Source organism: Chiroxiphia lanceolata, chromosome 17 (assembly GCF_009829145.1).
Source record: "Chiroxiphia lanceolata isolate bChiLan1 chromosome 17, bChiLan1.pri, whole genome shotgun sequence".
Lineage (NCBI taxonomy): Eukaryota > Metazoa > Chordata > Aves > Passeriformes > Pipridae > Chiroxiphia > Chiroxiphia lanceolata.
In genome coordinates, this window is record NC_045653.1 from 5,170,922 (window position 1) to 5,186,818 (window position 15,897).

General features: G+C 45.1%; 1 long non-coding RNA gene across 6 annotated transcripts in view; it reads left to right on the forward strand.

Moving 5' to 3' along the window:
- The window catches only part of LOC116795193, a 37,577-nt gene that overhangs the window by 2,946 nt on the left and 18,734 nt on the right, over window positions 1-15,897 (forward strand). For all 6 annotated transcript variants that reach the window (XR_004359989.1, XR_004359986.1, XR_004359987.1 and 3 more), the window contains exon 2: window positions 1,844-1,945. This is a non-coding gene — a long non-coding RNA (uncharacterized LOC116795193). The remainder of the gene's footprint in view (window positions 1-1,843; window positions 1,946-15,897) is intronic.

Sequence of the window (15,897 nt, forward strand, 5' to 3'; positions counted from 1 at the left end):
CCAAGAGAATAATTTTCCTTTGTCATGCACTGACTCCTCTCGAACTCGCTGTCGCTGTGGTTCTGCAAACTGCTGCACAACGGCTCTTCATGAATCATATTTGCATATCATTTCCCCTCAGCACAGGCTGCTGCTGCCAGATCAGCTCTCTTGTGTCTTGTATTGGTCGTTTTCTTTCACCCTGGAAGAAAGATGGTTTAAATTTGTTCCATGTCTGCTCTGACATTGTGGTGGTAGTTTCTGTACTGGCTCTGTGCACCAGAGCTCTGGCTCTGCCCCAGACTCTGGTTCATAGTTGCATTAGTTATCAGAATCATTACAGTAGCATTTCACTATGAGTGGTTTTTTCCAGGTCCTTTCTGAGACCAACACAAGCAAGTAAGTTTGTACCTTCTCTCTGGAAATTCCAGGCTCAGATTTTAACCTGGATTTGTTTGCCTGAATATGAACCTGACCTCAGATGACCAATCTGTTCTTCACGTGTGCTTTATGATAGAGGAGAGTTTTTCTGCCCACCATTGACCCAAAAGAATTCAACAGAACAAACCTGGAGTCCATCTGCTTCATCTCCTCTGTTATGTGTTAATTCTGTATTTTATTTTACACCAGGAAATATCAGTGTGGCTCCATTGACAGAGATCCTGTTGGACACAAGGGACATACAGTAAAGGTCCCAGGGAGTGTCTGGGGCTGCAGTCATGTCACTGCTGGGGAGGTGGCCAGTGGACATTTGGGGGCTGCAGTGCTGAGACCAGGAGTACAGGAGACACTATTGGTTTGTTTGCAGTAGAAAGCTGCTACTGTTTGATATGTCTGTTTGATCTTCTATTACAGAACACTTAGAGCACTATAAAAGCACTTGATCTGCATATACTCATTCTGGTAATAAAAGTACCATAAAATCTTACTATGAGTGATTTTATATGTATATTGCTTCATTGATACTTAGTTTTTAAAAGATGACTTCTTAAAAACAAACACACACAAATGAGACATATGATCATCAGTAAAATGTCTAAGTACCTGTTAGAGTTTATAAAGCATGGTCCATGGATTAAATGATCTTCAGCAGTCATTTATGCTTTATTTGAGCTTCTACATTAAATCTGAAAATGCCCAGAAAATTCCCTGCACTATTAGCCCGATGCCAGGCTCTTTCCTTTCTAGCTAAAAGATCTTTGCTTTTTCCTATGAGGTTAAGGGAAGAGTATCTTCTAGCTCAGTCACTGGGACAAAAATCTCAGCTGAAGTGATCCTCATTCCTCTGTATTCTTTAAGTCTATGAAAATCATAGCACAGCTTTAATCCTGAGTGAACCAAGACCTCCTCTACTCCACTGCAGCTGAGAAAGAAAGCTTGTATAGAAGTGGGCTCTACTGCCTCTCATTTCTCTTGTCAGTGTTGCTGCCCTGTTTTACAGGTTAGAATAACTTTTTGGGTGTTCTGGGGAGGTTTTCTTGGTTTTGCTTTTATCTTTGCCTTCAGAGAGTTATTCTCAGTTCTTGGCTTATCCATCACTTTTGGCCTGTGCATTGCAAGAGCTGCAGTGCTGTTTGGAGATGTATCTTGCTGCCACTGAACAAAGCACTGGCAGGTGTTATATAGGAAATTGGGTGATTCTTGCTAATACAACTCTTGGCAGGACTTCAGATAAGGTTCAGGCTCTCCTGTGGATGCCAGAAACAGGCTTGGTTGCAGTAGGTAACAAAAGAAAATGTTTATTATATTAGGCCCTTGTGATAACTTTCTGAATAGGTGTATTTTGAAGTATTCACATGAAAAAAACAGTGTAGTGTTTATCTTCAGGCTTCATCCTCATGTGAATTACTTTTTTTTCATGCAGATCAGAAGTGATATGTCAGAGACTCTGGACGAGACCATTCCACTCATTAAAGTCAAGGTGCTGGAGAGGAACCACATCTGTGCCAAAGTTGATAAACTGGAGGTTTGTTCACTAGAAAATTTACATCCTTCTCTTTATATGTTTATGGGTTAACTGTCCAGGATTTTATATGGAGCACTCAGATGTTTATGGCCCTCTATTGTCTTGTGTTTGTTTTTAAATCAGTGTGTTTACCCATGGTTCAGCACATATAAGTGTTTATGGTTTTGGAACATCACTGAGTAATTTATTGCTGTGGATTCTACAATTAAAAATGGTAGCTGAAAAGCATTAGTTGTGGTTTCAATGTTAATAATTATGCTAATAATGTTAATCTGTTTTGTGACCTGAAGGAGTATGTGTGAAACCATTTGCAACCAAAAATTCAAGTCTCACATGCGGTGCAGACGTACCCATTTTAAATTGCTGGGTGTTGTCTCGTGCCATAGCAGAGATCTCTGAGCTGCCCTGTCCTGCTGTGGCTGCTCTGGTGTTCGTTGCATCCCAGCAGAGGGAAGCTGGTGTCACTGGCTGTCTGCCCTCCCCATGGTTAGTGAGTAGTGTGGTAACATTTGTGTCAACTGAGGGCGAGTGTGCCTCTGGGAGGAGTGAATGAAAACAGGAGCAGAGAAATTGTGTAACGTCTAAAACCGGTTTTAACTGACTCGAAGTGAAACCAAGTGGTTGTGCCAAATCTGTTTGCGATTGTCCATCCCTTCCCCGTGTTCTGCAGGACATCATTGCAGAGGTGCCCCTTCAACATCTCTTGCCACGGGAAAATTAAGGCTGTCCTGACAATATCTGTAGGTGAGTTTACATCGTAATCATAGTGTCCAACGTGGGTATCTTCTCTCTATAGCCTTGATCAGACAGGGTAAAGAAGTTTGAGTGCCCCTCTCTGAACAGAGTGTGTATTTATTTCAGCTACATTTTTTTCCTCTTCTAATTAAATGAGGATGCCATTCTAAATGCAAGGGAAATCTCCTTCTCAGTGTTCTGCAATTAGATTTCAAAATCTTATAATTTTTTTTACATCTTTCACTGTGGTTTTTTTGGGTATTCAGAGATTTGTTTCACAAACACTTCCAGTGCACAGTAATGCTGGGAGAGGGATCTAATCCATAGGAGAGAAGAGAGTAACCAGGATTCACTCTTTGTGTTTGGAATATCCAGAGGTGGGCTGAGAAGAAAGGACCTTGTACTAAATATAAATTACAAACATGCCTGGGTAAGTGTGACGGGTTCTAAGAATATAAAACCTCCAGAGGGAACAGAGCAGAGGAAGGAACTTTCTCTTGTGAAGTTTGCGGCTCTGTGGGAGAAAAGCTTTTCTGCTGTAAAGCTTGAACTTTGTATGGGAGAAACTGTGATTTCAAATCTTTTCATTCAAAGATGTTATCTGTGCCCTGGCTGAATGGGGTGCAGCAATCTCAGAGAAAGGACAGGAAATCTATTTTAGAAAACTTCAGCATGTGGAGTTTAAAGAAAACACCAGTATCTCCCAATGGAAGAAAGCTGAACGTTAGCAGCTCTTGCTGTTCTGCAGCTTGTGATAGCTGGTGTTTTCTTAAAGCTAGAAATTTTCTTTCAATGTCATTGGCTGAAAATCTCGTCAAATATTTATTTTTAGAGTAATTTTTAACCCTTGTATAATTGCAGGGAAAGGCTTGTAAAATCATAACCTCCAAAAAATCTCTTTTGAAGAAAAAGTTAGATAACTTTTCTGGAGGCTTTTTACTGTGTACTTCTTTCTCCTGATGTTGTAACCTCTACAACGACAACTGCTTGTCTGAGGTGGGGTTTGCTGGCTTCTCTGGGCTGAGGTGCTGGCTAATGGTTTTTCCTGGTACCTGGGGTAGAGTCTCAGAAATTGAAGTGGGAAATTGGTAGTGGAATATGAAGCATTCTCTGTGTTACTTTATTGGTTCAGCTGAGCTCAGTAATGAGCAGAAATTATTGATGAGTTAGACTGAGAGACCTGTACTTAAGTCCTTTCCAGTGGCTGCTGGTGTAAAGTGTGGATGTGGAATCCCAGCCTTCTGGCTGCAGTCTCCATAGACTGATAGGAGATTGATTCTCAGAGAGAAGAAAGCTCAGGAGGAGTCAGGAGCTGTGTAGAGTTTGTTTTGCTCAGTGTAGAAGACAGCAAACTGTGTCTTATCAAAAATAAATCACGGGAATAAGAAATCTTTCCTATACTGAGACTTTGCATTTTTTAACTTTTGCAGATCAGCCTTCAAGTGTAACTTGATGTAGGTGTCAGCCTCACTCTTTGCTATATATTAGCAGTTCCTCTTCTTGAGGACTCCGAAGCAGCACATATTGGAATTTCTGTTACTGTCTTTGCCGCTGACAATGTGTGATCACATATATGTCACGCTACTTCTTTGTGTCCTAATTTACCTCACAAGATAATGTTTGGTGTTTCCAAAGTGCTATGAGATTTTTCTGACAGCCTCGAAGAAAAATATTTGTTAAATTAATACTCAGCCATAGCAGATGGGAAAGATGAGAGGAGAGAAAATAGAGCAGAGTATTTCAAAACTGGGGGTGTACTATGTTCATATTTAAAATTCATTAATTTTCAAGTGCTGAATGCTACAAGCCATTTTCTTAATAATGGAGAAAATAAAATCTGGCGCGCGCTAAAATGTTTGATGTTAAGGACTTTGAGGGTATGTTCAGCTTGTTTTACCTGCAGCTCTGCTTGAAGTTAATCCAGTCCTTGGACTGATGCATTAACTGCTTTGGCAGCCCCAGAAAGGTCACACTGGTTCTGTGTTGAGAAAATGACCACTTGAAAATGGGAACATTCAGGGAGGGGATGCAGTAGGCCCAGAAGTCAAGATTTCAGCTGTCACAACGCTGAGACAGTTTGCAGTTTTTAAGTGGGCATGAGCAGAAGTCAAAATACAAAATACAACCTATTCCCACGTGGACCAGTTCTGTTGGACTGTACTTAGAGCAGGTGTAAAACCTCTTTGCACTAGACATTGTTAGACAGGTCCTTGTCAGACTGTGCAGAGCAGGACAGCACAGTGACACCTACATGCAGCTCATGTGCTGAGTTACAGACACAGCCATGGGAGGACGTGGCAGTGTCACCTCTGCTCTCTGGGAAGAGTTGAGGCAAAGAGGCTCTTGTATAAACAGGTGCCACTTTGGGGAAAATCAGCTTTTAATTGAGTCATTGTGCTGCAATGGCAGCAGAAAAAAAAAACAACACATTTTATCATTTATGTGCAGCAAAGAAGTTAAAATAACAATCCAGATTCCTTTTTTTAATCAGTGCTAAGATTGGCTTCTGACTTCCTGTTCTCTAATGGGAGGGATTAGGCCCTTTATGTTTTGAAAGAGATCGAGCCAATTCCTGCTGCAAAATTCCAGTACTGAGATCAAATGAATGAATAAAGACACTTAGGAAAACTTGATTTGTCAGAAAGGCACCTTCATTAGTGCTCTCATCACTTCTCTGTCATAGGAATTGTCTTCAAGCTATAATTGCATCTCACTGACAAATGTTTCTGGCTACATATGTAAAGATTTGTAAAATGCTGCCTTTCTGTAAACTGGTCTGATCTGTGCCAGTGAGCAGGAACCAGAGCTCCTCCTCTGAGTCAGTGCCAGGGACTATTGGTTAGTTCAGCTTGAAATGCTCTCTGCAGTGCACGGTCACTGGGCTCTGGGAAGGCAGGGAAACATCTTCCTTCAGCAGTGTTTTACATAACATTCCCTGTGCAGAGTTAGAGTGAATTACTCACAGAGCAGGTATTGGCTGGCACCAGTCAATGGCAGGAACATCTCCTCACCTCCCTTTTCACGTTCCTGCACTCCTGCTGTAAGGATGGAAGTGCCTGCATGTGACTGCCTGGGCAATGGGGATGGCTGCAGCTGGGCCAGCTTCCCTGTCTGTGCTTGCAATTCTGCCCCTACGAGCTCTGTGCTGTATTTATACTGTCAGACAGGGCTGGGTGTGCTCAGTGTTACAAAACAACACGTGTGAAATACTCACCCATCAGGGCTCCTGTTCATAAACCTGGGCTGTGCTGCTGTCAGCTCTTAAAAACCCCAAAGCAGCAAAAGAATAAAAGCTAAACCTTGGCTGTTGTGTCTCTGCCATGAACACCCCAGGGCCAGCAGGGCATGTGCTGGGAAAGATGCTCTTGGGTCCCTTTCTCAGCAGAATCACCTGCCTGGATTTTTCTGGCAGCATCCCAGTTGCTTTGTTACAGGTGCTGTTTGTACAGCTAGTGTTAAGAGGCATTAACCACGTTTCCCAAAATATTGCAATTCCCTTACTAGAAAAGGATGACTCTGTTCCTTGTTTCAGGGTTTCCTTGGTTATGCTATTTTTCTCAGTTTATGCTCTACCAGCTACACGTTAAATTCTAGCTGAATGTAAAATTCTAGTTAAATTAGATGAAGAAACACCCTGCAGATTGCATGATGTTTGGGGTTAAAGATCTTAAATGGACTTCTATACACTGAGAATTTATGTTCTTGCCAGCCACAGTTGTGGTGACCTTGTTGGGAACTTTGTTTTACCAAATTTCTGTGGGTTATTGTCTCCACAGCACGTTATGCTCTTCCACTTAGTGCTGCAACCATGCAATATACACTTTTGGAACAGTGTCCCACCAGAGGAATGTCTGTGGAAATTGTGGTCTCAGTGTGACAAAAGCAAAAACTTCCGTGTTTATTTTGTTCCTATTTTTAATTCTGCACAGAAAAAGAAAAAAAATTAACCTTTAAAATTATTATCAGTTTATAAACATTTTGCTTTAAAAAAAAAGTTCATCATTTATACTTGGGGATCAACGGGGGTTGAAAATCACTGCAACTGTCTTCATGCAAGCTGTTCTGTCTTTGAGCTTCCAGTGTAATGTATGCAGTCTGCCACGTTAATTCTTGAAGAAGCTCTTAAGTGGGAGGCTGTAAAAGGGGTGATCTTGGACCAATATACGTTTGAAAATAGGAACTTGAATGCTGCAGAGGAGACACTCGTCTGGTTCCTCGTGTCAAAACGGTCTCAAGGAAATAAGCAATTTTAGAGGAGTCCTCAAAATTGTCAAAGGGGTTAATAAAATCTCTGCAACTTTTTGTAGTACAGGGAAAGCTACTCATAAAGTGAATTCAAGTATCTGGAAAAGGGCAGTAAGGAAGGAACAGAGGGTAGTAATACTTAACCATATGGGTTTCATTGATGTGGGAGTGAGTGAGGTGTTGGAAATGCAAAGTGTGTTCAAGAAACACCTGAGCTCCTTTGTTCAGAGTGAAGAGCTGGACTGGAAGTAAAACGGCTCAAGTTTGGAGTATGAAGGACCTGGGACCAGATGAGGGGCTTTTAACTGTAAAGAACACCTTTTGTTCAAATATTTGTGGCATGAATATGTCCTGCTAGTGTCCTTTTTTCAGAAGTACACACTGAATGTCAAATGAAACACCACCTTGGTCAAAGCTAAAACAAAGCTTCTACCATCTTGTCTTGGCATCCCCTAAGTCCCAGGCACAACTTTGGGGCAAAATATTGACATTCCCTAGTTTTCCAGGGGGTAAGAAGTAAGCGGGTTTTATTTTCAAGCTGATTTTTGAAAAGAATGAGTTTAACCATTGCCTGTTTGACAAAACGGAGCACATTCCATCACCGGCCTCATCCCTGCCGGCCGGACCCTTTTCCGCGGCCTCGGGCACTCTGGGTTGGTGTCGTGGCGCTGCGGGGAAGGCGCTTTGCTGCTCCGCAGCCTCCGGGTGCCGCGCCGAGCAGTGGCTCCCTGCGGACCCGCGGGCACCCGCGCATCCCTGCTCATCCCCGCGCATCCCTGCTCATCCCTGCGCATCCCCGATCATCCCTGCTCATCCCTGCGCCCCGCCCGCCGGCACGGCCTTGCCCCGCCCCTCCCCGAGCAGCTCCCTCGCTCCCGCACACACACACACCCACGGGCACTGCCTTTTCCTTCCTGATTTCCCAGTGTCGCCATTCCAAGGCAACAATAGCTGAAAAGGCCGTTTTGCACAGGTGCTTTTGGTTTGAGCAGCGAGACAGAGCGAGTGCGTGCGTGCGGGTGTGAGGGAAATCAAAATAACCCCGCGGTCTATGGCTCAGCGAGGTCAGGTTTCTCCCCTTTCGTTTTTGAAGAGTCTTTACTCAGCAGTCACATTTTTCCCTTGTGGTAAGAAACGCAGCCGAGCAGATGGTGAGTGTGAACACACGGACTGCAGCTCTGCCTGGAGTCGGGAACAGGGAACAGGGAGCCGGGGCTGGCACTGGCTCCCAATTCTAGTAGTGTTTACATGGTAATGGATTTGTTCCACTCGAAATATCCAATGGTATGTGCTGGGTTCAGCGGTCAAGGGATCCTTTAGGAGTAATCGAGGAAAGCAGGAGGTTTCTAGACACTGAGTTTGTGGATTTTTTTTCCTTTGACTGATTTCAGCATTTTTGCCATTAATACGAAACTGCAAAGAAAGCCAGAAGGAGCAAGAGTGGATAGAAACACACAGCCTTTACTTGAAGGGAGTCTACAAGACAGATGGAGAGGGACTATGTACAATGGCCTGGAGTGACAGGACAAGGGTTAGATGGGTTATTGGGAAGAAACTCTTCCCTGTGAGGGTGGGGAGCCCCTGGCACAGGTTGCCCAGAGAAGCTGTGGCTGCCCCATCCCTGGAAGTGTCCAAGGACAGGTTGGACGGGGCTTGGAGCAACCTGGGCTAGTGCAAGGTGCCCCTGCCCATGGCAAAGGGTGTAGTTGGATGCTCTTTAAGGTCCCTTCCAACCCAGACCATTCTGTATTGGATTCTATATTGGACTTTGAGCACCATACACCTTATGGTTGCTCCATATTTGACCATGTGGTTTAATTTCTATTGAATGTTCTTAAACCTCAGATAAGGATTTGAAAAACAAAGTACTACGTAGCAAATCAGGAAACATTTTCATATTTCTCTGTGGTTTCCTTCTGCTCTTGCTTTGAAAGTATGAGTGCTAGCTGTTCAGTGGGCTGCTATATATGAATTAACCCCTCCTGTCAGAAAAATGGCCTGGAAATATGGTGATCGAGTTCAGAACGTTTGCAGGTCATGCATAAGATTCCTTACTACACGTGCTCTCTATGTCATAGCATCTGAAACTGAGCCAGCTCCTGGAATCATATTCATAGCAAGAAACAAATACTGGTTGATGGTAACTAAACATCACACCCACTTGGTATTTTACACAGCAAGTTTCCCCTCTGCATGGAATGCTCTGTTTGCAAGAACTACCTAAAACTGCAAACCAGGCTTCCTTGTCAGGCAACCTGTAAACCTGAGGGCACAGGAAGAGTTAACATATTTTACTGTATGAGCAATTGGTGTCAATATAGGATGTTTTAAAGGCTTATTTGATATTTCTGGCATTAGTTTTCGAGTTCTGTAAAATTGTAGATTTTAGTCTTGTTAGGGCTTGTGCAAAATGTTCCTCACTTATGGCAGTTTGTTCAAACAGGACTGAAGGCCAAGTTCCTGTTGAGAAAGGACAGGGGACCATACTTAGCTCACCTTTGACTTGAAATGTAAGGTCACAAGTGCTAGGAAAGACCAGACTAATTGCTCTGAATATGCACAAGTGTATCTTTAATACCTAAAAACTGACAGTGATTTACTGTACCCTTTATGAAGCTTCTCTCCAAGCAAACAATGCTCAGTTCAGCGCGTTGGGGTCTGTCTGTGAGCACAGCCAGCCCCGCAGGGCACCCTGAGGGCACGGGGGTTGGGCTGCCTGCGGGAATGTGCGGTTGTGGTGAGGTTATGGGGTGGTTGCAGTGAGGTGTGGTTATGGTGCAGTGATGGTGGGGTTATTGTGCGGTGCCGGTGCAGTTCCAGTGTGGCTCTGGTGCAGGTGTGGTGCGGTTACAGAGCAGTGGTGGTGCGGTTCTGGTGTGGTTATAGTGCCTCGCTCCCGCCGCGGGCAGGGCACACACCGGACCGAGCCCCGCTAGCCCGGCCCCTTTATTGGGCTTTGGGGCTGTGTGACATCATTGGCAGCCAATCAGCAAGTGCTTTAGGGCAGAGTTTAAACCTATTTCATAATATATTTATATTCAGTGCAGGTATTTTTGGGCTTCAGTAGCATTCATTTTGTCGCAGTGTAAATATGGCTTGGGGGAAAACCGGTCTGAGAAGGGCGCGTTTGCCCTTGGTTCTGTACTTCAGCGGGGCGGCGAAATGCTGCAGGACGCGCGGCCGGGCCCGGCTCTGATGGGGATGATTTCGCAGCGACGCTGCGACTGGTGCGAGTTCCCTGCTGGGCTGCGCCTGCCTGGGCAGCCGGACCTGCGAGAATTTCCCAGGCTGCTCTGGTTCGCCAGGAACACAAATGCAGGACAGTCTGCGGGGAACGTGCACGGGGGGGGGGAGAGTCTACCCCGGGCTCACCCGGGGCTCAGCTCACTCCCTGTAGCAGGACCTTGGGGGATTGCAAAACTATTACGATAATTGCCAGACTGTAAACAACAATTTTTGCTATCCGTTGTTACTAAGACAAAACAGTATTTCTTTTTACAGAAGAAAGAAACAGAGGCTTGTATCAAGGGTGGGACTGTCAGTACTTTTATTTTTATTTTGGGCTGATTCTCCCCCAGCTTAAGCACTGTGGATGTGCTCATGCCAGGCTGCTAAAAGTCACGTATTCACATATGCTCCATGGCAGGCCTGCAAAGTGTAAAAGTGCAGTGTTGGCTCCTTCATCCTCTTGGGATCCCAAAGATTTTATGTGCTCCTGAGCAAGAGGCTGGGGAAGAAGTCTTTCAGGTGCTGGCTGTGTCTCCAGCAGGCTGTTCAGTGTTCACAAAGGATTTAGAAAATGAGGCATACAATGGGATGAGAAGGCTTGTTGACATAATTATTTTGAGATCATAAAAGGGAATGTCAGCTGCAGAGAGCTGCAACACTGAGAATGGGAAACTTGTAGCCAAAATGACGTGTCAATAAATTAAATGTGATGCACATGGGGATGATGTGAGGGAGCCTCACGTGTGTAGTGTTGCTCTCTGAACCAGCATTTTTCACTAAAGGAGGAGATAATGAAATAATCCAGATGGCCTCATGAAAACCTTCAGCTTTCAGGTCAGTTACAGAGAGAGAACACTGAAAGTTAGGACCTATTAGGAAAAGTACAAAGAAAGAAAATCAAAACTGTCTTGTGCCCCTCTCTACATCTGTGGTTTCATCTTTAATATTGACTAAAGCTGTGAGTTGGAACTCACTGTTGTAGTTGTAACTGAAAGAAGATTTATGTATGTTAAATTTGATCAAAGTAATTTAGCAAAGCTACCTTTCTATTTCTAGGAACCCATATGCTGCAAATTCCTATAGGTTAGGGAAGCATTCCAGGCCAGAATGCTGCATACTTGCCCTGTTTTTATGCTCTAAGCATCAGCTGTTGATCTCAGCTGGAAACAAGTTCCTCAGCTTTGGCTGGACCATGTAGGCATGCTGGCTATTCCTGTATTTGTGGGCAAATTTTTTCCTGGGCTACTGCAGAACAGCATCCCAGCTGCTCACTAGAGGTTCACACACAAGCCAGTCCTCACTGATCTTTGTTTCCTGCTGTATTACTCTTGGAAGCTGAGTGTAATTTTTCATCTCCTATGACTTGTGGGTGGATCAGTCTTTGTTTGTCTGAATGCTTTCCCAATGAGCATTAGGATACTGAATATTTTGCCAGGCTAAATCTAACACTTCCAGTTTTGCCACATTTCCAGTATCTGCTGGGTTGTCCCAGGTGCCATGTGCTTTCAGTTCCCACTGCCTTCTCTTCTTCAGGCTGGAGGCACCAGCTGTCTCAGCCTCTGCTCATCACGTACATACCCTGGGCACCCTGATTGTCCTCTTGCTGGACTTGCTCCCAGTGTGTCAGTCCTGCAAATCCTTCATGTCCTGGGGAGCCCAAAACCAGACATGGTACTCGACTGAGTCTCATGCCAAGCTAGAGGGCCGTGATCAGACCCCCCAGTCCATAGGTTGTGCCTGTCCCACAGCAGGGTGTGTTCTCTCTCTGCACTGCCAGAGGCTCTGCTGAGTCAGGGGCAGCTTCTTGTCTCTGAGGACCACCAGCACTTCCTTTCTTGCCAGCTGTTGACTAGGTTGACTCTTTTAACCACTGTTTGCCCTTACTAGGTCTATGCTGACTGTCCAATCACCTCTTTTTCTCTGAGGTGCTGATAATGGATTCCAAAAGGTTTTGTTCCCTATTTTCATTAGTACTGAAGTTAGGCTGAACATCCTGTGGATAAATTCCTGTATCCTGCTCCTCAGCCTTCTGGAAGTCAGGTATGACATTTGGCTTTTTTCCAGTCATGAAGAACCTCCTCTGATTGCCCTGACACTTAAGTTGACTGACAGCAGCCTCACGGTGATGTGAACCAGCAGCTTTAGCATCCCCAAGTGCATCTGTCTGGTCCCAAAGGCTTTGTTAGAGGTTGGGGTTTTCTTGCTTTTTTTAACCAGCTTGCTGTAACAGTGCCTGTTTGGATCTCCCCCTGTCTTAGGCACTTCCTTAGGCTGTGCCACTAAACAGGGATCTGGGAATTCTGGGAGTGGACCTGGTAGTAAAAACCAGGGCAAAGGCTGCACAGTTCTCTAACAGGTAGAATGAGAACAGCTGTGTCAGAGGGGTGCTGGGAGGTTTCTGCCCGTGGTGCTTCTGCAGGTGGAAATGCTCAGTACACTATCATAATTTATCTTGGTTTGCCTCGTTCCTTCGTTCTCTCCTATTCCCTTTTGCCTTTTCTGAATATTAACATGTGAGGCAACTGAGAGGCTGAGCCTGCCCAAGCTGGGCAATCTGCCTTAGGAAGCCTTGCAGACACAGACTGTCAGACCAACCACAAATGGCAAGAAAACACATCCAGACTTGCTTTTTTAAAGGACATGCTCCTTCTGGCAAGAGCATATTGGGAAAATGATTCTATTAGTGAGAAGCTAAATCCATCACCGAAGAGCAGAAAACATGGTGGGTGACAGGCCTAAGCACAAGGTCTTGGACTGTGCACTCAGAGCACATTTTGCAGTGAGGTTTTGAAAGCTGTCACTTCTCTGTGTCCCACACTCTTGTGGCAGGAGAAGAGCTGCTGCATCCTTGTTTTCTGCCTCCTTACCAAACAGCCAATAAGCTGTACCTTCCCATGGCTTCAGCAAGATTATTGATCTGTGCAGATCATTATTGCAGCCGCTGAACACGTCTTTGCTGAAGGGATTGAAGGTGAAAAAAGGGCACACTGTTGGATTTTTTCCTGTGTTTTTCTAAATTCTCTCTAGACTTTATGTATCTCATTATTATTTAGGAAATAAAAATAGCTGTTTGGCAGTTTTTACGTATTTTCATCGTATTGTGCTTCACAAAGGGAAGCCTGATTTATCCTTCTCTTTGGGAAATTATATATATAAGTGAAAGGTTGTCATGAATGGCCAATTTCAGCCAAAGGGATCTATGTGATGCTTTCTGGAGCTTGCAAGGAATTCGCTTTGCTTGAAGTGCTTGAACAGAATGTTTGGAACAACAGAAGGGAAAAGACTTCTGTATTTCTTCAGGAAGAGAGTTCTGCAGCTTGTGCTCCCCGTTCAGTCACATTTTGGGCTTGCAGAGAGGTGGTTTGATTTCCTTACCTGGCTGAGATAGTAAAGTTGCTCCTATGGAGAATGGAACCCAACTCCTGTAAGGAGTGCTGGGTAAAGTATAACTGGTGTAGGAGATAGGCAGAAATTGAGCTCCAAAACTTGTGTTCTGAGACCTGGAGTGGTTTGACATTGCTGTGTTTGCCTTAGGACAGGAACTTCTGTCCTGAAGAGGGGAATTTCCACCCATACTCTGGCTTTTGCAATGAATGGTTTTGGCTCATTCGCACAAACCTGCCCTCGCCAGGGGTTTGAGGTGCTGTGCCAGGCTGGACCAGGCTGGCTCTGATGTGGTGACACATTTCTCCTGTGATGGAGAGAAAAATCCCCTCGGGGGAGGAATGGGGAGCACAGCTGGAGGCGCTGAGGTTTTAACCAGCGCTGCAGGCGCTGCGAGAATTCCCCTGATGCAAATCCGGGCTCTGCTGGGACTTGCTGTCCCCTGGGATGTGCTGTGCCACCTCTCTGCCTCGGCTCCCAAGGTGTGCAGCGTGTCTGACGAGTTTGTAGGGCTGGTGTTAGGTTATCTTCAATCTTCAGCCTGGTTTGGAGTTGCCAGTTAAAAGGTGATTCCTTGCAGCTGGTTAAGAAGCTTCTGAGAAGTTGGACTGTTTGGCTGAGGATGAGCCCCAGCACTGGTTTTACACCGAGGGTTTCTTCCCGTGCTGTGTTACATCCTCAGTGCCATGGTCGCTCAGCACAGGCTTCCAGAAGAGCTCAGGTTTGTTTTCTTGGCACAGTGGGATTGGAAGCCCCAAAATGGGAGATAAGGGTGATGATGGAAGGCAGCCTGAGCAAAAGTGGTCTCTGACGTGGCAGTAGTGGACGTCACTTTTAGTAGAAATGAAAATTATTTTACCATTGTTATATAAACTGTACTAAAAATCAAGACTGAGAGGAATCCAAATAATAATTTTTTAAGTTTTGCTGGAAAAAAAAAATGAAGTTTGCTTGATTTTGGTGCTGCCAAAGAAAGAGGTTTCAGCTTTTGCTCTATTTTGATTACTACAGTCAGTCTAGGTATTGATTTTAATACCTGCAAGAATGATCAGAGCTAAAAAATAATTATTGCCAGAGAGCCAAGAATCGCCTTTTATCTTTGACAGCAGAGTTCAGATGTGTGTTGCAGGTCTCTGTGGAGAGGTTCTCCTTGAGCTGCATTGCTTTCTTTGGTTACCTGCAGCCGTGCTGATCCACTCCAGAAAGCTTGGCAGGCCTTCCCTGTAAACTAACTGGAGCAAATTTGTTTATTGATGTCAGGGGAAAGGTGCATTAGTGCTGCTTCAGGTGGTAGGCAGCAGGTGTGAGAGACGTGGATTCAGGAGCTCTGGGAATGGGAATAGTATTTCAGGCAAAGTCATCACCACAGCCCAGCAGAGGGGATTGAAATATTTAATTGTTGTTCCTTTCCTGGCTTCAAAGAGGCAGGATTGATCCAGAGCTGAGTTCAGAGGGATAAATACCCCAGGACAGTTACTGCTGAATTACCAGGCTGTACATCTGGTAGCCTGAAAGGAGACTTTTTTTTTTTTTTTTTTTGAGGGGGGGAGATCTGGAATGATCCCTGTCAGAGTCAGAATGAAGGTCCAAGTTTTCAGGGACACAGAATGTGGAAGGGCAGCTTGGTTTTTCTGCATGAAATAATATCCCTCCCCCTTTTCTCAGGTAATCTGCTCTTCCCTCTGTCTGTGGAAGTAGCTGGGTGTTTTAGCTGTAAATAGCCTGGGTAACCATCCTGCTTGGAATAGGGTCAGAAATCCCCCTGGTGATGCCAAACCTTTCAGGTGGGGGAACTGGGGGGCTGTACCAGCCCTGCCCCACTGAGAGCCCAGCACTCCTGTGCTGCCCCAGCTGCTTCCCATGGGAAGCACTGTCTGTTCTGAGCTGTTTGGGAGCCCTTTGGAAAGAGAATGGACAGGGACAGATGGATGAACTCTGGGCTGGGCTAATGGTCCCTGAGGGAAGATGCCCTCCATCTGCCTTATAAAATCAGTACTAAGGTGGATTTCTGGACCATCTTGTTGAAACTTGGATGGAAGGGAAACGATTTTCTGTGTCCACATCAGCAGTTCTTGGAGCACTTGCCTTAAATGTGGTGCTGCTGTGTGAGCTGACTCGACCCTGGCTGTGGAACTGATACTGGGCAGGCACCCCCCCACCCCCAGCAGTTATTTCCCTTCAGTCGAAGGTACAATCTGACTGACTGTGAACTAAGCTGGGTGTGATACAACCTGGAAGGTGTGGACCACCTTTTGACCCAGCTTTGCTGTTCTGATGCTGGGTTGCAGTTGTCAGAGTAACCACTCTGCTCTTAAACGGGTCATTGTCTCCCTGCTCCGTGTTTGCCGGGGTCTGGCTCT